The sequence below is a fragment of the Euprymna scolopes genome, chromosome 7 (assembly GCF_053919585.1).
Source record: "Euprymna scolopes isolate OS-2025 chromosome 7, ASM5391958v1, whole genome shotgun sequence".
NCBI classification, from domain to species: Eukaryota; Metazoa; Mollusca; class Cephalopoda; order Sepiida; family Sepiolidae; genus Euprymna; species Euprymna scolopes.
The window spans coordinates 23,041,330-23,068,877 of NC_136488.1; the positions used below are offsets into that span (position 1 = coordinate 23,041,330).

Sequence of the window (27,548 nt, forward strand, 5' to 3'; positions counted from 1 at the left end):
GATTCCAATTTCTTTTCAAGTATTGTGTTATTTTTTTCTCTCAGCTCTATTTAACCCAGCATCATTGGGGATGACTAACTTCTACTAAGGTTGTTTCTTTTTCCTTGCCCAGATTACTATATCAGGTCTAATGGCTCTATTTTATAGGCACATAGGTATTGGAATTGCATAATTATAATGGATGAGGTAGATATTTACTTGCTGCCCAACACAACAAGATGTAACACAAGGTCAGAAGATAGGTGTGTTCAAGCCAGTGCCCCTAAAAGAGGGGAACTTTGGCCTAACAGAAATTACCCAGGTTTCCAAGCAACCAGAAAAGCAAGGAGATTAACTCTACATATTAAATGAGTGTATAACTTATATTTCAACCGTTCTTTCTGGTATATGTTCTCAGAACTTGCTGTTACATTCAATATTCAACTTTTTTACAGATGGTCCAGTGGAGATATTTACACACTTCATTGTGTCACACTGTATAGTAAGCGTCCCCCAGCAAAATATTACAACTGGATATCAGGTGGCTCATACTCTCGACTTTTGTGTGACAAAATGTGCGCTTCCTTATCTATATATAGTCCTGAGTGAATTCATCCAGAAAATAATGGGAATGCATTTGACTAGCACATTTTTACATTTCATTTTTTTTGCGATGAATGATGTTGCCGTATTTTTGACTGCTCTTTTAGACTATTTCTGTCTCATTTATTTATATATATATATATATATGTATAGTCATCCATATACAGTACTGTTTCGCTGTTTCACAGCTCATCAGTGCAGCTAGACAAGCAACTACCTCAAGCCAGGATCGAAACCTGATGGCCCAAACGACAGTTGGAGCTTCTAACCGTTGCGCTATACAGCTGTTGCTATGCAAGCAGTGAATGAACAATGTTTTGACATTGTCCAAATACCTAAGCTCAATTTGTTTATACAAAGAGTATCGCTTTATACGCTAATGGTAATTTGTATATCACTTCCCAAATGCTCAACCTAAGATAGGAAACAAAAAGATATCTAATCATTTTGTTTAATTTTATTTTAGTTGAAGTTCTCTGACAGCAATGGGCTTCTTCCTAGGGCTAACACTTGATCCCTACATGAGATACATAGATATTTGAATATTCCATTAAATCTCCTTTACCTCTCAAACACTGAGGTAGTAAAGAAGTTAAGAATATTAATTTTCCTTTCCCCAATTGACTAGTTATATATATTAATAGTAATAATATATTATAGTAAATCTTTCTTGTAATCTCTTGGTCTTACTGCATTCCAAAACAAGAATTCATCTAGTCTGGTAAAGTATCCATCTTAGTGCTATTTACAATAAGCAGCATCACTTAGAGAAAGTATATCATTCCTCATATGTGTGTTAGCTATACTGAGGTGATCTTATTTTGGACGTAAATACTATGTGATTTTGAATATTTATTCAATGTTTACTTATTAGATAAAAGTATCCTCATGTCAGGTTGTCTTGACAAACCCTTTAGAAATTCAAGGATAGTGTATAGTAGGCATTCAAGTTCTGTTCTCTATATATATATATGTGTGTGTGTGTGTGTGTGAGAGAGAGTGTATATATATATATATATATATATATATATGCTGGTACCATGTAACTCAGTACTACCTGCCTCATGGTCAGTCGCCAGCAACTAAATATTTATTGAGATCATAAACCAATTGATAATATTTTTTTCTTGGCAATATATCTTTATTTGGTCAATGCCTGCATTAAAAAAAGAACTGTAATGGATGAGACCGATCACAGACCACCAAACAGTCAACATGACCTTCTTTTGATGCAACTCTAGTTTCCGGAAGTGTCATGGAGCTTTGCTGGCATCTAACCACTGAGCTGAGTGTCGCTGGTTATCATAAAGAACCCATTTTTCATAAGTTACAACCAGGTCAAGAAACAGATCGTCATTGTTGCATAAAAGAAGGGAAGATGACACTTCATAATGGTGTTTGTTTTGGTCTTCATTCAATTCATGAGGCACCTATTTGATAAGTTTTTTGTCTTTCCAATCTCTCTCAAGTAGTTAGAAGTTGTTGTATACGTTACATCTAACTTAGAAGCAAGTTCTTAAACAGTTGTGTGTGGATTAGCTTTGACTAAGGCTCCTAATTGATTGTTGTCAACATCCGATGGCCGACCACTACTCTCCTCATCTTCAAGACTCTCATTGCTGCCACAAAATTTCTTAAGCCACCATTGTGCTGTGCGTTCAGTAGTGGTTCCTGTGCCAAACACTTTGTTGATATTGCAAGCCATTTCTGCCTAGCTTGAATTGAAATAAGAAAATTGTGTGAATTTGCTTTTTTCCCATCTTTTATTCAACATTCTGAAAAGAAGACTGTTTTAAAACGCTTGTAATTTAAACGATTAGATAAAGCGAAAAACGCCATTTTAAATGATGTATAAAGGAAAGTTATTATAATGAAAACTTACTTGAAAATGTATCATTTGAAATCAAAATTAAAAATTCTGCAAGAACCTTCTTGTCAACTTTACTTGATTCCAACTGAATCTACTAAAATTATTATGGACGTAAGAATATTTCCTTTTATTATTGCAAATAAAACAAGCGACTTGATCGCTCACATCAATAAACTTTGAAATTTGTTTACCAAGACAGTAATTAATTATAAGAACAATGTCAAGAATGTAACTTTATAGCTTTAGCAATAATATTAACTGATTTTGTGATTATGATATCATAAATCGTTTGCATAGACAAGTTCTGGTTAAAACTATGTTGACATCATTTTTTTTCAGATTAGAGAAGTTAAAAGCCAATTTCTGGTCATATTTAGATTTAAATATACCAGGTGCTGTAGGCAAAAAAAATATATATATATACCACACCCAAGTATATTAATTGATACCAACTTTACTGGGATGGTTCAGACTATCTGTTCCATTTAACATTATAAAACCAGGATAAGCATCAGACCTAAGACCCCCATTCGTCCATTCATGAAGTATTGTTGCCACGTCTGGATTAGTGCACCCATTGCTAGTTTCTCTCTAATAGACAGGGTCAATGAAAGAGTCTCCAATCAAATAGGTCCCACGTTGTGAACCAAACTCCAACCCTTGCTTTACAAATGCTTTATTGGTATGCGTTCTGATAAACTCGTGGCATTTGTGCCCCCCTCTATGTAAATATCTCCAAATAACAAAATCCCACCTCTTCACAATAGAGATCCCCAGATGCCGAAAAGTCTTCTACTCTAATAGCTTCTTCCCTTGAACTGCTAGACTTTAGAATTCCCTCCCTATTTCTTGCTTCACTATCTGTACTAATGTAGGAATTCAAGTGTAATGCACATATCTCATTGCTCAACTCCCTACTTAGAGTGATCCTGTAGACATGTTCTCTAATATAAACCCGTTACATCTGAGAGGCAAAGTGCCTTTTTACAGGTGAATAAGAAGTAAAAAAAAAAAAAAAAGAAACATTCCAGGAAAAAGATGACCATGACTACTATTACTACTACTGCTACTGCAGCATTAGACACTTTGATGGATATTTAGCAGAATCTGAACTAACTGAAAGTTATACTGATGTGTTAAAGAATGTTAGAGGAGCTATAAGACCAGAGAAGTTAAGAGTCTAGTCATAATTAGATGGGTGACCATTTAAGAATATCATGTGCTGTATCTCTACTCTATCATTATTTTATCGTAGGTACTCAACTGAGTTACTAGCTGTAGTCTTTCTCCCTCGTAGAACATTGACAGCAGACACTCATCTTTGTCTAACTTCAAAAACTGCCAACAATTTTTTTTTATTTATCTTTGCCTAAACCTAAACGTAAATTCTATGAGCAAAGCTTCTTTCCTAGAATTACCAATCAATTCAGGTAACTTTATTATGTAGTAGAACTGATATTTATTCAATGTAGCCGCCTTCAGCCTCAATCACAGCCTTGATACAGGTCCAGAACTGGGAGTATGCCTTTTCCACAAGCACCGGCGGGAGCTTGGCAAATACTCAGCTGATGGTGGTAATCAGGCTGGCTTTGATGTTGTGGGAGATCATGTTGATGTTCTCAGCGTATGACTAAATGAAGTAGTCCAGCAGGTTCAGGTCAGGAAAGTAGAGGCCAGTGAGAGAAGGGTACAAAGTCGTAGCACTCCTTATTAAGCCAAGCCTTGGTCTCTTTGGACATGTGGGTCAGCGCCGAGTCCTGCTGCCACACCCAGAGTCTGCCAGAAACCACCTGATTGCACCAGCGATCACCATACTTACTCTTCAGCACATCCAGGTATACTTTGGTGTTCACTTTCAAGCCGACTTCGAAGATGTGAGTTGGCATGATGTGGCCCTCAATTGAAACCACACTAAAGACTATAACCATGGCCAGAAACTCCATTGAGCTATGCCCTCAAGCATTGAACTGTCTGGATTTGCATTTTGAGAGTGCTTGCAATGATCCTGTTGTCATAACTTGGATCGGTAGAGAGCATGAGTTGTACAGTGGCGCATCTCCGATCTCACTTATTGAACATTGTGTCACTTTCAGAAATGATAGAAGGCTCCTATCACTCTTGGGGTTTGTCCACAACTGGTCAACTAGTAGATGGTCTGCAACAAAAAAAAGAAGTCCGGTTTTCATCAAAGAGAAATGGAATCATGTCATCTTTTCTAGGGCGATAATTTTATCGTTCCACCCTGTATAACTGGTGATAGATTAGTGGGGTCAGTGGGATGCTTCAACCTATCTTTTCCTCTTAACATTATTAAACCAAGAATAAACATCGGACCTAAGACAATTTCGGGCTTACAAAAAAGTATCACTACTACTACTACTACTGCTATTTAGGGATGACATGTTTACTAGAACATCTCAACTTACTGAATATTATACTGATGTGTTCAGGAAAGTGAAAGTAGAAACAAAATATAATGAAACGTTGAGTTTTTTTATATAACGTTTTTTTGCGGGATGGGGGTGATAATATATACATAAATAATTTTCTAGGCCTTTATTTGGAATTTTAATTTAAATACTAATGAACGTATTTTAAAAATTTACGTGGTTTGGTTCTAAGAATATTTCGGTATTTATATAAAAATTTGATAATTTTGATTGCACAAAAGCTGTATTAAAAGGGCTATTGAAACGAGAAGTGATTGTAAAAGGGAGTAGAGACAGGAGGATTATTAGTAATACCAACGTAAGAGGAGAGTTCAAAAATTACAATAATGAATTAATTCTAGACGGTCGCTTGTCTTGTCAGTCACCATAGCAACAAGGGTTTTAATTGGATCGCATTGTTTAATCCAGCAATTGCATGATTTTAAAGTTTTTTTTTGTTTTGTTTTTTTGTAACTGACATCTTGATTTATGAAATATTGTTAATTTCCATTAAATTGACAGTAGACAGTAATTTTATTCTCTTACTCCCTGCATGCATTTAAAAAACAAATCGTACTTACCATCACAGTCATGTGTGAGTGCAATGATATTGTGAGGTCTGTATTTTTGCTGGACATCCATTGAAACAGCAAACAAAAACAACGTGATTTTATGTTTTTGAGTTAAGATTATTTGGATTATACTACTGTTCTCATCTTGATTGTTATTTTCACAACGTTTCGATCGATGTAACCTTCAATTTTCTTAAGGTGAATTGTTTCAAACTTGAGAATCTTTCTGTCAAACTCTGTAATCTGCATGGAATTTCAAATGGAACTTTTTTTTTATGCGTAGTATGCCCTCGTTTTTTTTTGGGGGGGGGGGTTCAGCCATAACTGCGTAGAAGTCCTAATTCACAATCGTATTTTGAGTGTCACTCACATTGAGGATTGAACCACCAATTTCCAGAAGAGTGATGTAGCAGATAAAATATTTGATAAAAATTAGTTGTAATTCTTCTGGAGGTTGAAGGTTCAAGTATGGTGCAGGCGACATTAAAAATGCAATTGCGAATTAATTGGTATTTCTATTCAGTAATGGCTGACAAAACGAGCATACTATCCTGCTACCCTGGTGGATTAAATAAAGAGTTCCATTCGAAATTCCATACAGATTCTCCATTTCAACAGAAAGATTCCCGCATTTAACAAGAAACACCTGAAAGAGATCAGAGATTACATCAACCAAAATGCTTTGAAAAAAAACAAAAAAAAAAAAAAAAACAAACAAACTCAAGATGAGAACAGTAGTCTAAAGAATCCAAATAATACAAACATTTGACTTTGTTTTATTTATAATATTATAAATTGAAAGGAGTTTACACTAATATCCGCCATGAAGAATAAAAGCGACATTTTATTTTTATTTATAACTTGAAAATTGTCTAAATTAAAAGATAAGAATAAAAATAGTAATATGGGGTTAAAGGGACAGTAAGGGGTCATTATTCATTCCGGAAATACGAGAGGAGGTTAGTAGTTAATTAATTTAAAGATAGATAGAAATAAAAGTTAAGAACGGTATGTGTTAGAAGGTTGCTTTGAGATGGTTTGACAAAAATGAAACCAGCAAAATAATACCTGACAAAATTAAAAAAGGAAAAAGAAAAAGTGATAAATGAAAACAGACAGTAAAAGAACAGGTTTATTTGGAGTTATTGGAGAGGATAGAGTAAGAGGTTAAATAGGAGTAATTAAGAAAGAAGAAAAGAAAGGTATAGACATTAGAATGGAAGGAATTTTTTTTTTCAAATTCATTGGAGAGGATAGAGTAAGAGATTGAATGGAGGGGGTAAATAAAAAAGGAGAAAAGAAAGATGTAGACATTGGAGTGGGAAGAATTTTTTTTTAAAATTATTTATTGGAGAGAATAGAGTAAGAGATTGAATGAAGAGTAAATGAGAGAGAGAGAGAGAGAGAGAGAGAGAGAGAGAGAGAGAGAGAGAGAGAGAGAGAGAGAGAGAGAAATGGAGGTGTAGATATCAGTGAGAGGTTGTTTTTTTATATAACTTGCATTGCATGGATCAGGAAAAGTCAAAAAAGAAATAATGAAATTAAGATTAAAGAAAACTTGATACATGAAAAAAGAGAGAAAAAAAGATGAATGGGATTTAATAGAAAAGAATGAAGAAATTAAGACAAACAAGCAAGTGAAAAAAAAAAAAAAAAAAAAAAAATATGCCGAAAGTTTTAAGCAAAAGAATGAAACAATCTTTAAAAAGAAAAGAAAGAAAAAAGTGGGCGGAAACCTATAATTTTTTTTTTTTTTCATTTCGTGTTCATCTTCAAAGACAGAAACAGCTTACGTTTCTGTAATTTTTTTTGTTCTTGCTCGAGAATAATTTCTGAGATAAATCGGAGCAAATTTATACAAAATTACAAGGTTCTCTTTTGGCCTTATAAAACTAAGAAAGCGATACGGTTTTCATCGACGTTTGGAAATTAATGTGTTGGATACTGTAAGTGAATCAATAACTTTTAAACTTTAAATGTAATTTTCGATCTGATATTTTCACTATTGATCTATGTCAGTGTTTTCCAAACTCGTTTTTTTTTTTTTTTTTTGTACAAGTTCATAATTCAGCCTAATTAAAAAATAAAAATACAAGAAAACCTTTATGCTGTACACACTCTTCACAAAACGAAAATATTATGTTTCAGAAATAAAAATCATGTAAATTGATCAAGTATTTTTTTAATTAAGAAAATCAAATTTAATTACTAAGTGAAATGTTGTATTTTGATCAGCCATGTTTAATAAGTAAGAAGATAACTCGATTTGAACTACCGAAACCATAACCAGTGTTGTAATGGCTACAATGTAGTGTTAAACTCGCTAAAAATTGCAACAAAATGATTTTCTCTATAAACAAAAATCTACTTCATTAATTTACATGAATTTAAAAGATTTTCTGTATTTTTGCTTTTTAATGAGGTTGAATTCTGGATAAGAACCTTTTTGTTTCTGGAAAGGCCCAAATTATATATATGTTTAAGATGGTATTAGAGTGGTACCAATTTAAAAGATGAAATTTGGACGCTAAAATCTACACAATCGAAAATGGTCTATCATCTGCCTTTGCTTTTTTTTAATGCACATTAATGTATAATTATGATCATTTAAAAAAAGACAATTCTTCATTTTAATTTTGGTTTATTTTAAATCAACGAAAGCGGAAAAGAAAAATTGTATTCTTAAAAATTAATTCTAATTAATGTATATGAATAAAAAAAAAAGGACTAACGTTGGATTTCAAACCATTTTTTAATTCTGCAGGTTTGAAGGGTTCAAAATTAATCTTTAAAATTGGTACTGCTCTAATACATTAGCACGCATTTAGATTTATGTGTTAAATTTAGAAATTCAAAATATAGGTGAATACAGGTCTGCTATTTTATAGATAATATTCAGTTAAAAAAAATATATTTTTTTTTTATCAATGAAATCCAAAATGCAGTGATGATTTTATTTTTTCATATATTTATCCAAAAAACGATTTTTTTTCTTTATATTCAAAATATTTTAATAAATACAATTATGAAAATTGGATTAATATGTAAAATATGTTACTTATTATGGTCTCCTCTGTCTATTTTTTTAATTTTTTTTTAGTTTACAGGCTGAACAAGATCATCTTGCTCGAGAGATTTTATCCGTGGGTTCTAGTTTGGTTACTCACGATCTATGTGCTGTTCACTGCAACTACATTAAATATTTGTTTAAAAACAAAAAGGATGAAATTATGTTAAATAATATTTATCATTGCTTTTTTCATCTGTGATATAAGATTTTTTTTTCTTTTTACCTGTAAACATTGTTTCTGAGTTTTTAAGATGAGGATTGATAATTCATATTATTTGGAATATTCAGACGTCTGTTCTCATCTTGAGTGTTATCTTTACAACGTTTCGACCGATGTGACCTCTAGCCTTCTTCACATGAGCCTGTTATCCTCGTAGATTGAATGTAAGGTTCCATTTTGAATTCTGTGCAGATTCCCAAGTTTGACAGAAAGATTCCTGAGTTCAACAAGATACACCCGAAGAAGGCTGTAGGTTACATCAACCGAAACATTGTGAAAATAACGCTTAAGATGAAACAGTAGTCTGAATAATGTAAAAATGTAATTTGGATTATTTGAATTACTGTGCTCATCTTGGATGTTATTCTCACAATATTTCGACTGATGTAACCTCTGACCTTCAGGTGTATCTTGTCAAATTCTGGAAACGTTTTGTCAAACCATAACGAGCCGTGGCATAATGGATAGAATGCTAAGTAAGTATCAGTTCTGGGTAACAGTCTTCTGGAAGATGGAGGTTCAATGCTCCGTGTGGATGATACTAAGATTGCAATTACAAATTACTTAAGACGTCTAACCTATCATGGCTCATGAAACAAAAATATGTTATCTCCATGGATTAAATAAATGGTTCCATTTGGAATTATGTACACATTCACAAAATACACCTGAAAAAGGTCAGAGGTTCCATTGGTCGAAATGTGAGAATAACATCAAAAATGAGTATAGTAATTCGAATAACCCCCAAAATACAATTTATCAATCCTCATCTTTGAAATTCCAAAATATGTAAAAATGTATATATGCATACAACTGTCATCACACACACACACACACACACACACACACACACACACACACACACACACACACACACACACACACACACACATCTATAACTATCAACTGGTTATTGAAATAAATATTAACAATTATTTTTGATTATATATATACGTCGAATGGGTGGTGCATTAATTCACTGGGAGAGATGTACTTCTTCGTTAAGACATGCATCTAGGAGAAGGGTAATCTTATATAAAAATCTGTGGTCTACTCTATGCGCTGTCTTGTGGCAGCCATTGCACCGACAAAGATTAGTAGTAATAGTAAAAGTGTAGTTGGTTCTACACACAGCCTTCATCACCATAAACAAATTATCTGTGTGGATTTCTGAACAACTTAGTTATTGTGGTGGAATCTCATACATTGAAATCGATGGGAGAGTCCATAGAGAGAGAAAGAAATTAAATTACTAAACTAATATAAGATCATTTACATGTATTTATCTTGACTTCTTTGAACATATGTAAATGATTTTTATGATCAATTAATTTCATTTACCTCCCATTTAATCTTCTTTGGCTCTAGGTGATCTAACTCCCCTCTGTTGAGCTGATTACTTATCTTTGCTTTCAGGATAACTGGTTTTAATTTATATGCTTTGCTCTATTTTAAAAGGTTTAGCTATGTAATTAATTCCCTTTGTTGTTCTCATGTTCTGGCTTCAGACCATTATTTCTTATATATAATGTGTGTGTGTGTGTGTAAGTAAAGACAATTTTTCCTCCATAGTTTTGTGATTAATAGCGTTTTCACAATGTAGATAATTAAATCTTCTTTGTTAGTCATGTCTGCCAAAAATTGATCAGTGTTGTTAAAAACAAAAACATATGTATATTTTAAATCAATTTCATGGATTTTAATATTTAATCCTGACAATATTTAATTTTTGATTAGTCATAAAGGAGGCAAATAAGATTTATTCTTACTGTCAGAAGTCCTAACTCTGCCACCATCCACTAATCTAATAACAGACAACTTTTTGCTATTCACCAATTCATTAACTGTTGCTCCCCCTTTTCTTACCATTTGATAAGTGGCTGGCTTGCATTCAACTCTAAAGAGAGAGAAAAAGAGAAAAAAAAAAGACAATCTGGTTTATGTATTTAAAAGTGTTACCATTTGTATTTTCCAGCATAGATTAATCGTCCAGTGCAATGTACATAGAGACAAAGGTTGTGCGTTCAAAGATTTTATTCCGATTTTTCACAAACTGAACTTAGACATTTCAAATTAAAATATTATGCAAATTTTAAAAACTTTTTTGTTTTCTGTAATCTATGGAATTCATAGGATATCAGGTGATGCCGGTAGTCTTGCTAGTATATATATATATATATATATATATATATATATCACTACAATTATATAAATGCAACTTTGTGTTTGTGAGTTCGTTCCTTTAGACTCCAAAACGGCTAAACAGATTTTTCTTTAAAATTTACAGAACTTTAGTGTATAAGTCTGGGAGTGATCTTAAGTTTTGTCTCGGAATCGATACCATTATTTTAATTTACCATCGTAAAGCCATTTTTTCCATGTTGTCGCTTAGTAACAATGAGAGAACAATGGGCTGTGAAAATTCTATTGTGAGTAAGTTGATAGCGTGTTTTTTTGTTTTTGCATAATATGGACTGTAGGTTCAAACTCCACACGTAATTTTCTTAATTTTTTTTCATTAACTGCAAAGAATTTTGTAAGACTTGAAAATTTACATGGTTTTTTTTTTAATACTTTTTTTTTGCATAACGTGTTGTGTAGGTTAAAACCCCACACATAAATTTCTTAATGTTTATTTTTTGTTACCTGGAAAGAAGTTTATATAAAATATAAGAGTGAAATGTAGAATAACATATTTTGGACTAAGTTACTGCATGGAGGCATGTGAAGTTTTTTCCCCACGGGCGATTTCACGGATTTTGATGACAATAAAAATATAGGAGTGTGAAATATTTGTTGATCATCATTCAATCCCGGGCAATATCGGGTCTCCCTTCTAGTATATATATATATATATATATATATATATATATATATATATATATGTATGGTGTTTGTGAATTTTACAGACTATGCTGAAATAATAATGCTATTACTTAGGAAGCCATTCTGAGCATGGATGGGGGGGGGTCTTTGTTAACTATTCTGTACTTTCACTGAACAATTTAATATATAAACAATACCATGAAAATTGAATTTAACTTGAAAATCTTATCTAAAAAATAGCATGGTGCAGAAACGTGTATGCTGATTTTATACACCGGGCCCTTCTGCTTGTGCAGTGATAAAACTTCTCAAATGCACTTGTGATGTTAGGCTGTTTAAGGGTGTTAACTTTGGTTAAAGTCCGACTCTTCCTTCTTTAATCAGATTCAAATTTTTTCAAAAATCGATTTTTGATACAAAACCCATCTAATAGCATCCCAGAAATAAAGTACATTTGTGTGAAATTTTTAAAAAATCATCCCAGTTGTTTCGAAGTCCATAGGGAACAAACTCTCTCATACACACATACATAGGCACAGACAAACTGCCTTTTATATATAAGTAGAGGTTATACACGTGTTTTCATTGAGAACCTAGTTTTTTTTTTATCTATATTAATACAATCACTTGGACGTTAATACTTAGTTTTTGTAAGAGGTTTATTGATGCAAACGCGCAACATTCACAAATAGACTGATGGATCTCTAGACTTTCCGGTCAGATACAGATAGACATACAAATACATAACTCATCTTGTTAGGTTATGTTTCACATCTGTCTGCTTGAGCTGTCAGCTGAAAAGAGTGATTTCCCCTTTTCTGCAAGTCACGTGGTTTCATCAGCTTTCTTAATTAAAGATTAAACTTTTACCTCCCTTCTATCAATCACACTTCCATTCGACTAATGGGCACATATGTGAAAAATTAGGGTTATATTGGTGCTGTTCTCTTAGTCCCAAAGCCACCAGTATTATTGCAATGGACTTTTCTCTGTTGACCAAGGTATGGCTTTGGTCCTATGCAATTCTAAGAGGTCCACCCTCACAGACTTTGACTTCTTCCCTTGAGAAGTAGCTAGTTTATTGGTGAGGCGTTCCTACTGAAAATGTCTGCCCAGGTATTTTTTGCAGACTAGAGTTCCCTTCCTCTAGGGCGGTGGCTCTTCAATCCCACTTTTTGACGGTTATGTCACTATCATCCCGCTATGGGGGAGGGGAGATGAAGATTTAGACATTGAGATTTCATACCGATAAATATTTTTCTGTGGACAGATTGAAAAATTAATTGTGATATTTGTTTTGTACCTTTATCTTTGTGAATGCAGAATCCTGTGGATATGTTCTCATCCATGTTAACATCAAAGCAGGAACATTTTGAATCACTAATAATTTCTATATATCTCAAATGTCAAATAGTTTTTAGGAGTGCTTTTTTATCTAGGTTATTATAATCAGTTTTTCATCTAATTTATCTGAAGGCACGGGTGTTGTTGTCTTCAAGTCCAACGTAACAAGTTCTTGATGAATCGTCCCCCTAAGTAATCCAATTCTCAAAATGTCCACTACTTATGATTATTATGCTATAACCCCATTGACTAATGTATACCCATTAACCCTTATCCTCAAGTGGCCTTTGGGACTTGATAAGTAGTAACTCCTTTGTAAAAAAACAAAAAACAACAAAACAATATTCTTGGATTCTTTTAGGTGTCGACTAGATGGTGAAATCTGGGGAAAACTGATTTTTCTAACCAGGTCTTATAGAAGTTTCTAATTTTGCACTGGCTTATTATTTTCGCATGTACGTGTTACTTTTGAGGAATTGAAAAAGATTTTCTTTGGCTGAAAATACTTTGGCTTAAACACGTTCATGTGAAAACTTGTTTGTTTAAGGAAGGGACAAGAAAAGTGAATCCTAACAAAGTGGAGAGAGAAAGAGAGTAGCAATTCAAGCCATTTTCTTTTTAGTTTGTAGAAATTAGTCCGCGATTCAACCACCACAATGCATTTTTTTTATTACTGGTTTTTCACCCCAAACAAGGCACAGTGGCATTTGGATGTAAGGGGCTACTATTTAGGACAAAATTTGCAGAGATACTGTATAGGGAGTTGAGCAGCAAGATTTTTGTTCACATTACACTTAAACTTCTGCATGTTAGTACAGTCAGAAAAGCAGGGACCCAGGAAGGAATTTCAAAGTTTAGCGGTTCAAGGGAAGAAACTTTGAGTAAAAGGCTTTCCGACATGTAGGGATCTCTACAGTGTAGGGGTGGAATTTTGCTACATGTCAGGTTAGTCGGGGGGTATTTACGTAGAGGTGGGTACAAGGGCTTGGAGTTCATCAGAGCACATTCCATTAAAATACTTGTAAAATAGGCACATGAGTGCAACATTTCTACGTTCTAGTCTTGACAGATCCATGCAGTTACTTTCACTAGGGATGTTAGCAATCGTTACATGGTCCTATCTGTCATTCTATCAGATGAAGGGGGTGGGGTAAATTAATTCTAACAAAACAGAATTTAAAAAATCAAATAAGTACAAAAACAATTGTAATCTTTCCAGTTTATTTTTTTTACGCTTCTTTTAATTTATATTTTTTTTTTGCGTCCTCCTCCCCCTCGATAATGAGCAACCACGTTTTCAAAGTAGGTTGTTTACTTTTTCATTTCATCCTTTGAGAAAAACAAAAGAAGCCAAAGAATCTCTCTTTATCACTTTTGAGGGTAAAAGTTTTTTGTTTGTTTTTGTTTTTTCCACTGTCTGTTATTGTCATAGGTAATTCATTTGGATTAAGACAGCTGACACCCAGCAGATGGCAACAGGTAGGCAGAAGTCAACAAAGGGACAACATCCACCAACCGCAACCCTAACATCTCGCACGTCTGTCTGTTGCATTGTTTTTATTCTTTTAGCCCCCCCCCCCACACACTTTTCACTTTTTATCTCTATTTGTCCATCTTTTCACTTTCAATTCAAAAGCATTTTAAAACAGTTTAGGAATATTGGAGGCACACACACACACACACACACATACATCTCTCTGTGTGTGCGCATCTACATTTGTTTGTCTATGTGTGATATGATGATGATGATTGCAACGTCTCTTGTCAGACGAGTGCCACTCCCTCAGACACTTAAAGTCCTTGAGCTCAAAAATGACTTCCATCGCCATAGGACCATTTTAATAGACAAATGCCTGAGGGAGTATCTATACACAGATGATGTACGACAGCTAAGTTGCTCTCTCGGTTCAAAATGTTGAGATCCAGCAACAAGCAAGAGCAAGATAGCCAGCAACAAGTTAAACTGCAGACCAACTTAATGCGGGTACTGGTCTCTCACTTTATGGTTTTTTAAATAAGAGATTTGCTTCTCCTAGAAAGGTTGCCTTCACCACGGCCTATGGGAGCCCTCTCCACCCCAACACACACATACATACACACAAACACATACAGTGCTAGTTGGCCGTTAATCCCGAAAAGGGGTTCATTCACACTTTGAGAGGTCTTGTTTTTAATCCTTCAGGGAGACTAGCCACCCTCCTCACCAAACAAGTCTGGTGGGGGAACCAGTTTAGTCGCTGATGACCAACCATGAGGCAAGTAGTACTGGGTACCAGTAGCATATGACATGACTTGACATACACATATATATATATACACACACACACACACACACACACACACGAGTATATGGAGGGAACTAAGGAGAATTAGAGAAATTATGTGATAATGCCAATTTTGTCTTATACTGCCTTAATAACTTTAGTTGTCCAGCTTTTCTCCCTCCACATTTTTTTTATTCCATTTTCACTCCAACCAAGACAGTGCCACTTTGATGTAGGGGGGCTATTATCGGGGACAGTAGTTGCAGGGATATTATGTAGGGAGTTGAGCAGCAAAATGTCTATTCACATTACACTTGAACTTCTGCATGTCAGTACAGTTGGGAAAACATGAACTCAGAAGGTAGTTCCAGGGTCTAGCAGTTCTGGGGAAGAAACTATTAGAGTAGAATGCCTTCTTACATCTAGGGATCTCTACTGTGTAGGGATTGGATTTGGCTGCTTGTTGAGTTTGTCGGGGGTATTTACGTCTACCATTAAAGTACTTGTAAAACAGGCAGAGGGATGCAACATTTCATCAAATGGACAGTGGTTAAAGCTTGGATGACAAGGATCTATCAGGTTGGCGACTCTCTTTTGAACTCTGTCTAAGGGCGAGAGACTAGTAGCAGGTGCACCAGCCTAAATGTGACAACCATACTCCATACATGGGCGAATGGTGGCCCCTTGTAGAGGTATAGGATACTTTCAGGCATAAGTAACTGTCTAGTATAGTAGAGAGAGCCCACCTTCCTTACAGCTGCCGTGGCGATGCTTTTAATGTATCTGTTCCAACCTATGTTCCCTGTGAACATTAAGCCGAGGAGTTTGAAAGAAGTACTTTCAGTAATGTATCTTTAGTCATAGCTATTTGTGGTTGAGAAGGTTTCTTGTAATTATTGAAGGAAACAAACTTAGTCTTAGCAGCATTGAATGTGACCCTCCATTTTTGTCCCCATTCCACTGCAAATTGGAGGTCTTCCTCTAGTATTTCTGTAATTTCCTTAGATATTTGTTTTCCTCTCGTGCCTGTTATAGAGCGTGGTTTCATCAGCAAATATACCCATCTCGGAGACAATTTTATCAGGGAGGTCATTTATGAATATTAGGAATAATAAAGGTCCAAGGATAGACTTCTGAGGTGCACCTGAATTTATATCATATTGTTTAGATGTATGACTGTCGAGAAAAACCTGGATTCTTCTCTTATTTAAAAAAGATTTAGTTATGTTAAGTATTCGTCCAGTGATACCGTATGATCTGATTTTCCTGAGAAGACCATCATGCCATACCCTGTCAAAAGCCTTAGATATATCTAGGGCTACCGCTCTACCCTCCCCTGCTTTATTCAGTGGATGGTATATATGTTCAGAGATTGCAGTTAAGATATCTGCTGTAGAATGGGCTTACCTAAATCCATATTGTTGGTCATGAGAAGTTTAGCAGCTTTATACTGTTTACTCTCTTACCCAATTATTTCATTCCTAATGTAGTTATTGCTAGACAGCACATTTCGAATATGTTACATACAACCTCCTTTACTCATCTGATGAGAAGCATTTGGCTTCAAAATACCTATGTATAAAGAGCATATATATCTTGTACCCCTAATGATGTAATCTCCCTATTAAATGAATGATTAAATTTATATGCATAAGTATATATCTTTATATTGTCGTTTTTTCCTTAATATCGATGCCTCCATTCAGTCTCGAAAGATAAAGGATACCGCCTGTAGGGACAGCTGCATGTGTAAATGTGAGGCAAGGCTTGTACAATCCCAAACCATATCTCTTAAATTGGCACTGTTTGAGTCCAGTAGCAAGGAGACGTCCAGGGCGACTGGAATCATAAGCAGTGAGCACATACAGCACCTGGAAGTCCAAAATGGTCACCCATCTGGTACTGGCCAGGCTCATCATTGCTGAACTTCGGTGATCTGATGGAAACCGGTGCAGCAAACATGATTATGCCGTAATATTATTACTATAATTATTAAAACATGATTATGCTTGCCTGTAGATTGCTGTTTTAAAAATAATAAAAGAAAATAAATAAAAATATTATATACGTCCAAATAAAATATGGGCGATTTTCTTAAGTAAAACGATCTTCTAGGCGAAGACGCTACTTAACCGTATTTATTGTTTCAAAAAATCTACATATACATACATATATATATATATTTTTATATATATATATATATATATATATATATATATATATATATATACGTGTGTGTGTGTGTATGATTGTCTGTTTCGAAATTTTTTAGATGAAGATTGATAAATTGAATTATTTGTACTACTGTTCTCATCTTGAATGTTTAACGTTTCGGCTTATGTTCTTCTGACCTGACTTCAGGTGTATCTTGCTGAACTCAGTAATATGTTTGGAATTTCAAACAGAATCCTTATGTATAGTGTCATTGAATATATATATAAATATATATGTATATATTTATATACTAGCGGGGGGGGGCAGATCGTAAAATACACTTGAATATATTTGAATTCAACATTTACTCAACAGCACATATGGTATAATCACGTTGAAACACCAGTTTTTGTTGGATCGACAAAGTTAAACAATGTTGAACCTAGCCAGTAAGAGATGGGGGACTTTTTAGAAAAGCAGGTACTGTATGTAGAAGGACGTCGACACCTTGCAAAAGTTTCAAAACCCTAGCATCGCTATCTCCCCTAACAGTGATATACATGTGATTGGGGACCGTTTGTGAATTTCATACTTCCTATTAGTATGTGAATTTTTTTTTTTCACCATGCAATCACATAGAAATACCTGATATAGTACTCTGGTGTTGGGTTACTCCACTTGGCATAATGTGCTCGTAAATTGCGTTGGATCATCCAGAAGACAAAACCTCTGATGTCTGCAGTCTATGTAGTCTTTCAGTCATTTTCTTTGCTTTCTTGATATCAAACTTTGGAGACGTGCATGTTGTCTAAGCGTATAACATGATCATTTATGAGTACAGATATCTCTACAAGTTTCATATTAGTAAAAAATGATGATAAATAAACTAGATTTATCTTAATTTATCTGAAATTGATTTTAACAATCTCAAAGTCTTCAGGAGAAAGTAAGTCGTATTGCCTTTTGCTCTTTGTATGAACTTGAAAGTTCATGGTTTATCGAGTTAGCTTTTCTTCTGTGTTTTTTATGTTAATTTAGGAAAGTAGAACCTCCTGTTTACTTTCAGCAAACTCATAACTCTTGCTTCCCTTATATTGTCTTTTAGTTCTCACATTCCATGAGCGATGTTTCTTACAAGGGAGGAAGAATTGTGGTTTTCTGGGTCAGAATTTTTTCATATCACACTTATTGTTGACTGGGTTTTATTTTGAAGTAGTACTTTTTTTTAACTCTTCTATCAAGTTGCTTCATGTCTTGTCTGGAGTGATTATTTCAATTCATCATCTTTGATTTTCCTCACATGATGTTTGTCAGATGAATGCGATGATATATAAAGACACACTGCACTAGAAGACATGAAACCTCATATGGTCAGTTATTTATCTATGCACGAGTCGGCTGCCTGACGTTGCCCAGTTGTAAAATATGTTTAAATATGATAATTCAGTTCATGCAGATTTCATATCTATTATTACAGAATAAATTCTCTATGGATTAATATAATGTACACAGTACATACTAGTGATTTAATTTTTTTTTAATATATGACTTGGATGCCATCAGCTAGAATCATTTAGCACTCCAGCCTTAGTCACTACCGTTTGAGCTATGGACATATAGATAACAAAAGTTAAAAATTAAGTAACTTGAAGCTATGAATGTGTAGAAGTAAATAGTTATATGTACTTACTCCTACCAAAGTCAACTGTTTTTTTTTTTAATTCTGATTCCTTACTAGCTATTTTACCAGCTGAAAACCAAATCGAAATTGTTCCACAGGTCAAAATTTCCTACATATCAAGTTTCACGTCTCCAGACCAAAAATTGAGAGAGGAGTTTGGTAGATTGTTCTGCACACACACAAACAAAGTCATATATATATATGTATATATATGAGAATAATGGAAATAATATTCGGACGAGATAGAGAGATAAAATAGGAACAAACCAAGTTATGTGTTCATCAATGTTTCGTCTTTATTGCGAGACTTTCTCTGGATGAATGAAATTAAGAAAACAAAACACCAATACAAATATTTCAAAATATATTTTTGATGTAATGAAATGTATGATCATGTTTCATTTCAGAAAGAAAAAGTCGGTGGAAATTCAAAATGTGGGGAGGGGGGCATACCATTATGAAAGAGTAAAATTTTTTTTTTTTTTATAACATCATATAGCAGTTAATATATTTAAAAAGATATGATACAATTTATATATATATATATATATTTTTTTTTTTGCAATAATATTTCCGTTATAATTCAAATATGGATGTGTAACTGAAAAGTTAATCTATTAAAAGAAATAATTTAATTTTACACACAGGTTAACCCTCTCACACCATCGAAAACATCACCTATAATAATTAATACATATAATCAGTTAATAAATTATATAACAAAAATACACACATTTCATTTCAGTTACACATCCATATTTGAATTATAACGGACATATTTGTTCCAAAAGAATATGAATTGCATCATATCTTTTAAAATATATTAACGGCTATATGACGTTATAAAAAAAATTTAGTCTCTTTCACAAGGCTCTGTCCTCCCCCCTTTTGAATTTTCAACGACTTTTTTCGTTTCTGAAATAGAACAAGGTCATACATATCATTACATAAAAAAATATATTTTCAAATATTTCTACTGGTGTTTTGTTTTCTTAATTTCATTAATCCAGAGAAAGTCTCGCAATAAAGATGGAACTTGGTTTGTTCCTTTGTTCTCTCTTTCTCTCTCTCTCTCTATATATATATATATATATATATATATATACACACACACACACACACACACACACGTTCATGTGCTAAAATTTTATTATCCTAAATGCTACACAATTATGCACAATGTAGAAAATATGCACGAATAGAAGTGAATCTAATAGGGAAATGAAAACAATTATCCAATAAGAAACTATAAAAAATGAATAAATAATTAAAGTTCGTTTTTCAAAGAATATGCAAATTAGTGAATTTTTATTTATTCTCTCACATATCCATGACTGAGGATATTAAGAAATTCGTTTTCATAATTTTTAAATAGAAATTGTAGGTTTTTAATATCAACGTAAGTGTGAGAAAAACTCAACTTTTTATAGATATACATATTTGAGTGTCTGTGATGATATGTATTTGTGGCAGCTAGAAATCGTACATTCATTAATTTACACATGGTTTGATTCATGACTCATCTAATAGCATTGTACCTTTGACTAACCAGCTCTTTCGATGGTAGCATTGATACTCGGAAACTTGATAAGATTCTAGAAAAAGTGACTGAAACAAATGCCTGTTCAACTTTTAAGTTGACCAACAACCTGTTGCTGGCAACTGTTCATGCTAACAGAAATAGAAATACCTGATATAGTACTCAGGTGTTGGGTTACCCTACTTGACCTGATGGACTCATGAATCGTGTTAGATCATTCATCTAGAAGACAAAAACTTTGATCTGAAACCTGTAATCTACATGTAACAGCATTGATTGACAAAATTGCGACTAAATGGTAGCAATGATACCCGGAAATTTGATAAGCATCTAGAAAATATGACTTTAACAAATACCTGTTCAACTTTGAAGCTGACCAGCAACTTGTCGTTGGTGACTGCTCATACTAACACAACATTAGAAAGAAAAAAAAAACTAATGAAAGCCATTTCACTCCTTGATCGTTAGGAAAGAACTGGCTAGGTATAAGATTTACATTGTTGCATTAGTAGATGTTTGCTTCAGTGATGATCAACTGATAGAAGCGAGGTCTGAATGCAACCCTTAACGTTCTGGTTTTGTGGCATTCAACCTATCCGTGGATTAACAGATCTGGCCTCCCTCTTTGAATGTGGGCAGCTCTTGGATATAAAGAGGTTAGATTAGAGATGATAATCATCAGATAATAAGACAGGGTTACATTATGTACTCTGCAGACAGACGAAGTTGTCCTATGAAGCCATGGGAACTAATTTTCTCAACTTTTCAAGTGTAGTCCACAATTAGGGTGAGCTGGAAACAGAATATTAAATGACTGATGAAATACTATTGATAACTTTAACAACAGTTTATTAGGAGTATATACGATGTAGTAAAGTTAAAACAAAAACTCTGTTATATTTTGATTTTTAAGTGGAAAATTTATCTACAACCAGTAACTGGACATGTGTGTTTTGAGCAAATTCCGTGATGTATTGTTAAGATATGTGTTCAGCTTGAAATCTCTCCATTCATTGTCTTCTCTTGCTCCAGTTGATATGCTGGAATTCAATCAAGTTCTTCTCCACTTCCTTCATCTCGCTTTATTAGATTTTCTGTTATTTTAAAAATTTTACATGAACGGTTATTTATTTGGTGGCTGGGACCATAGAAAATTCAGAAAGAGAAAAAGTGAGACTCATATAGAATTCGAACCTGTATGCATGAAGGTTTGGTCTTATATGGGTTTGCATATGTTAAATAAATCTTTATTTCATTATGGTATTAGTAAACACAAGTGTCAACAAAATAACAGTGTTATACGCAGCACATATATATTATACATAATATGCTAAATGTAAATGAAGACTTTCTTCTCTGTATTTTAATAACATAAAATACATGCTAAGATATTCATTAGGTCTGGAATTAAGTTATACTTGGAAAGAATCTAATTTAATTGTTTTCGATAGCTGTAATTTGCAATTACTCCATCAAATGATACTTCTCTTACCAATTTTATCTCTATCACTCTCACCCTCTCTCACTATATATTGACTCCTCTCTTGTTATTTTATACACTTTCTTTTCATCCTCTCTTCACAGTCAAAGGTTATAAAACTTAACATCGAAATAACCTATCATTTACATCACCAATACAATGTTTACAATATCACGTCCACTGATATTTGAGCTTGATGCTGAATGCTCTGGAAAGGCCATTTCAGATCAATGTTTTAGCCTTAAAATATGCAAATGAAGAAATGATTTGCAGCGATTTTAAATGCTATCTCTTTTATCGTAAATTGAACTCCTTAATTAAGAAACTATTGAAATAAAATGATGAGGTAAACTCGGGCTTGAACAGGGGATCATTTGATCTTTAGTTGAATGCTCTACGACTAAGTGTCCAGATTATAATAAATCTGTTTGTTTTTTTTTAAGAAGAAATAATTTGCTGAAATTTTATTATCTCTCTAGGCCGGTGTAACGTAAAATATTCCCCTGTAAAAATTTTCTTTTTTATCTATGAGAAAAGCTTTTGTTTGGGCTGAAAATGGAATGAAAAAAAAGATTGGATTTTTTCAATCTTTGATACTTATCGGATGAATTTAAATTTATAAAACATATCTAAGAACACTGTCAAACTTAGCTTTGTATGAAATTTACAAAAGAAAGGCTCAGCCGTTTTGGAACCTATGAGGAATGAACACACACACATACACAATGACTTCTATATAATAGTAGCAATAAAAAAATAATCCAAATGTTTTTATACAAAATTGGGATGTCAAATTTTACAAGAGGTCGACTTTATTATGAGTTATGTAACAACTTGTAATAAGTCTTAATTGAAGTAAGTAGATATGACATCAATTCACTTAAGTGATAAGCAGAAAATTGTTATTACAATGCATTTTTAATGTCCTTGGATTGTTTGTAATAACGAAGAGAGCATCTCTCTATTCTGTCTAAAAAATGAGCTTTGGCACTTGTTCAAAAGGTCAGTGAGAAGATTTGGCAGATGATACAAAAGGGAAAATTGAATAAAACTTGATTGTTTTGTCTCCTTTAATACTTTTCAACAACAAATTTACTATTGTTTCTGAATTTTTTTGATGAGGATTATTTATATTATTTAGATTCTTTGGATTGCTGTTCTCATCTTGAGTGTTATTTTCACAACGTTTCAGTCGTGACGATTTATGCCTACTCCCTAAAAACACGACTTAATTTTATTGTTTCGAGAGATCTTTATTTGGATTCTATTATTGACAGAGCTATCTCGCCTCACGGAATCGGTTCAGATTTTTTTCCTTTTTTCATCTTCAATCAAGATTCTCTCATTACTCTAGACTGTCGATTGTCAAACTCAAGCAGGACTGTCTAGCAAACGCATGTGCATCCCCTATTTATTTTAAAGTATGTGTATGGTGTGGTAACCTCTGTTAACCAGCTTGCACTTAAAATACACTCATAGATCTGTCTCTTGACTCCTTGCTGTATGCAGGTGCATGCGTTGACAATGGAAGCCAAGTAGTTTGATCTATGTCACCGGTAGACTTTTGAACCCCATCGCACTCAATGCCATTCCACACTAATCGCACTATAGACTCCATAACATTAAAATCAATCAATTAATTCATGAAATAGTAATCTGTGAAGCCAAAAGAATAATCAATCTATGTATATGTTTTTGTTAACATTCTGTTTTTTTATTTAAAAATGAAAGTTTTCTTTCATCATTATATTTGGTTTAACACCAGTTTTACATGCTAGCAAAACAAAAAGTGCTAGAGACAAAGACAAAAGCAATTACTCTTTTAGTTTTATAGCTATATTTCTTTTTAGTAGTTATTAATGTGTTACTTTCGAAACTGGATATATTTTGGCATTTTATTTTATTTTTTTAGTAATTGGTTTGTATTAGATTGGAACAATATCTGGCAAGACATAACTTTGTTTTTATTATTATGAACTTATTCCATCCACTCCTAGCTCTTACAATCACAATAGCACCTGCTCCACCTTGTGCTCCAATGGTATCATCAAGATAGAACTTTTCAAGCTACAGCTACTATATATGATTTCCCCCAACTCTCTGTATTTGCCTAAATCTAAACACAGATTCTATTAACAAAGCTTCGTTCCCAGAACTTTTTTTTTTTTTTTTTTTTTTTTTACATAGGCATCACCACATTATCAAGGCCAAGAGGCTACTCAAGGATAAGGGTTAAAGAGTGTACAGTAGAAATTGGACAATATAGTAATCATTAGTAATGAAAATTTGGTAAATTTGATAACTTATATGGAACGGCTCATCAAGAACTTATTTACGTTAGACTTGAAGACAACCATATTGTAGTCAGCCGGAAAGCAGGAAAACGGAAGACAATTCCACAGGCGTGCAGTTCTAAGAAAGAAGCTTTGTTCATGGAATCTACGTTTAGGTTTAGGCACAGATAAAGAGTGGGGGGAATTATTGATAATGTTTACAGCTAGACGAGTGTTTCTTGTGAAAGTTTGGCGAGGGGAGAACCATAGATTGAAGCTCAGTTGAACACTTTCCATGAAAATAACGATACATCAGAGACAAACACGCAAGATCTCTTCTGTGAGATAGAGGTTGCAAGGAAGAGAAAAGGATATCTCCTACGAGGCTACGAAGTCTATTTTGAACTCTATCAAGGCAGGACAAGTCCTTTCTAGCAGCTCCTGCCCAGATGTGGCAACAGTATTCCATCCTTGGACGTACCTGGCTCTTATATAGATAGAGAATAGCATCAGCAGTGAGATATCTACCGGATCGATAGAAAGATCCCACCATTTTTCCAGCGGCCTTGGCAACAGATTTGATGTACATGTTCCATTTAAGATCAGGAGTAATGGTCAAGCCAAGAAGCTTGTCAAAACTTGAGGCCTCCTGAAGACGAGAGCCATTCATTTCAATTGATGCCAGATGTGGATCAGAATGTTGATGATGTAAAGAGAGGAGCTTGGTTTTAGATGTATTAAAAGTAACCAGCCACTCCTTACCCCATTGTACTACGTGCTCAAGATCAGAGGAGAGAGAATCGGAGAGAACTTGGTCGTTTACTGTCTTAGATGTGCTACCATAAATGGTAGTGTCGCCAGCATAAATGTCTACAAATGATGTAAGGATGTGATTTGGAAGATCACTAATGTAGATCAGGAAAAGAGTTGGGCCCAGGATGGACCCCTGAGGGACACCGGCATTAATAATGTGAGCTTCTGATTTTTGCCCCTCAACTACTACTCTTATGAACCTATCAGAAAGAAATGATTTAATAATTGAGAAGACATTTCCAGCAATACCATAGCTAGAGATCTTATGAAGTAAACCTTTATGCCATACACTATCAAAGGCCTTTGATATGTCAAGAGCAATTGAACTGCCTACCTTTGGAACACTGTTCTGCTGGCCTACTTCCTGGTTGAACACAACAGTAGCCTTCAAATCCAATGTAAACATATTCTTGTTTAGCCGTTCCTATAAATAATCAATAATCGTGTCTCACAAGTAAAAAAAAGAACTCAATGGCGTTGGCATCCATATTTTGTTTACGTTACAGTTCATCTCCATTATTTTACACTTCTTGCACATAATAATAATTAATAAGAAGGAAAGAAACTGCTAGATTGTAGGTTCTGCCGTCACAGCAGACTGCGGGGTGAACAGTAAAGAGACAGAAAAATGAAAAAAATATGTGGAACTTGCCAGAGACCTGAAAGGAATATGGAACCTGAAGAAAATCAATATAATACCAATAATTGTAGGAGCACTAGGAACAGTTCTAAAGAACTTGAAAAAATAAAATGATTAGGAGAAATTGAAATCAAGGCGAAGACTGAGATTATACAACAGACGGTAATTCTGAAAACATCTAAAAATCTAAGGAAACCCCTGGAATGTGGATACTAATCTATATGAGATACAAGTGCTAACCAGCTGCATAGAAACTACAGCAGAAGTAAAACAAAAAGATAGCAAGGAGCACCAAATAAAACCAAGAGAACTGAAATTGTAAAATTGTAAGTTAATCAACACCCTTCCCCCATTGTAATTTTGGCATCAACTGGCACCACAGCAAATAGTCAAGAATGGTCAAGGAGGACAGAAAAACTGAGAAGAGAAAGCACTAACTAGACCTCCATTGGGCGAGTGCAAAAAGAACTGGGACTTTGGAGAGGTTTATTTCTACCCAAATTCTAGTGAAAATCAATGGTCATTCCAGCAAGAAGTCAATGGTAAGCAACTATTGTGATAACGCAAATTTATTTGCAAAAGTTATTGAAAGATGTGGCGAGTACTGAAAATCTAGGGGGACTTGTTGTCCTAGACTGCAGGGAATACCATCGATTGTTATCAGTGAGTAATCTCTGATGATGACCTGTGTGAGAACTTATAGTGAATACAAATAATAAATATGATTATCATGTGGTGGGTACTACAGAAAATGTGTGTGTGTAGAGTCTAGGAGGATGGAAATGACTGCGGGAAGACGGTATCATCTAGCCCTCTTGTAGAAGGCCACTCAGGTTCTATAGAAAACCAATAGCTGTTATCAACCATTATTTGTTTAAAGATTGTTGTGCAACTTTGATCCCAAACAATAGACTTTCAAACTTGTACAACCCATGATAAGTGTTGATATAAAGCAACTTAGAAATTCTTTTCATATCAGTACTAGCAGAGAGACCTGACGTTACCCAGGATTGAATGAGGATCAACAAATGTTCCACACTTCTAATACTTTTATTGTTATCAAAATCGGTGAAATCGCTCATTTTTCAATCAAATCGATTGATTGCCTCACTCCAGAAGGAAGCTTCTTATGCCTCACTGCAGTGACTTAGTCTACGATACATTGTGGTCGATATTGCACTGTAGAGAACCTACTGTTGATTTTATAACATTATTTTTATTTAATGGCTTGAATTAGTTTAAAATGCAAAGACAAGTATCATAGTTCAATTGTGCTCTAAATTGAAACATTCATTTCAAACGTACCTCTGCCTTACCAAATAACCTACTGTTGATTTTATAGGTCATACCTTTCGGCTTGTCTGGTGATAAGACTTCTTAAATACACTCGTGATGTTAGGCTGTATAAGAGTGTAAACTTTGGTTAGAGTCAGATTGTTCCTTCTTTAAGCAGATTTTTTATTATCGATTTTTAATACTTATCTTCTTTTTTTTTTTTTTTTTTTTTTTTACAGTGATCACCACTTATCAAGGCCCGGAAGCCACTCAGGGATAAGGGTTATTGCAAGTACATTACGTTAGTGTGGAGATTTGATGAAGTGTTTACTTAAGGGGGCGGTTCATTAGGAATTTGTTAACATTGGACTTGAAGACATCCAAGTTGTAGTCCGGTGGGAAGCAGGCAGACGGAACAGAGTTCCGCAAGCGTGCAGTTCTAAGAAAGAAGCTTTGTTCATGGAACCCGCATTTTGATTTAGGCACAGATATATAGTGGGGGAAATTTTTCACAG

The 27,548-nt window shown here is 34.1% G+C and overlaps 1 protein-coding gene across 7 annotated transcripts in view; it reads left to right on the forward strand.

Annotated features, from left to right (window-relative positions):
* The window catches only part of LOC145279635 (uncharacterized), a 396,470-nt gene that overhangs the window by 309,164 nt on the left and 59,758 nt on the right, over positions 1-27,548 (forward strand). For 2 of the 7 annotated variants that reach the window (XM_080130863.1, XM_080130864.1), the window contains exon 1: positions 7,213-7,399. The exons of the other annotated variants lie outside the window; for them this stretch is intronic. The gene's annotated coding sequence lies outside the window, so the exon portion shown is untranslated. Of the gene's footprint in view, positions 1-7,212; positions 7,400-27,548 lie in introns of those variants that run through there. 7 annotated transcript variants of the gene reach the window in all.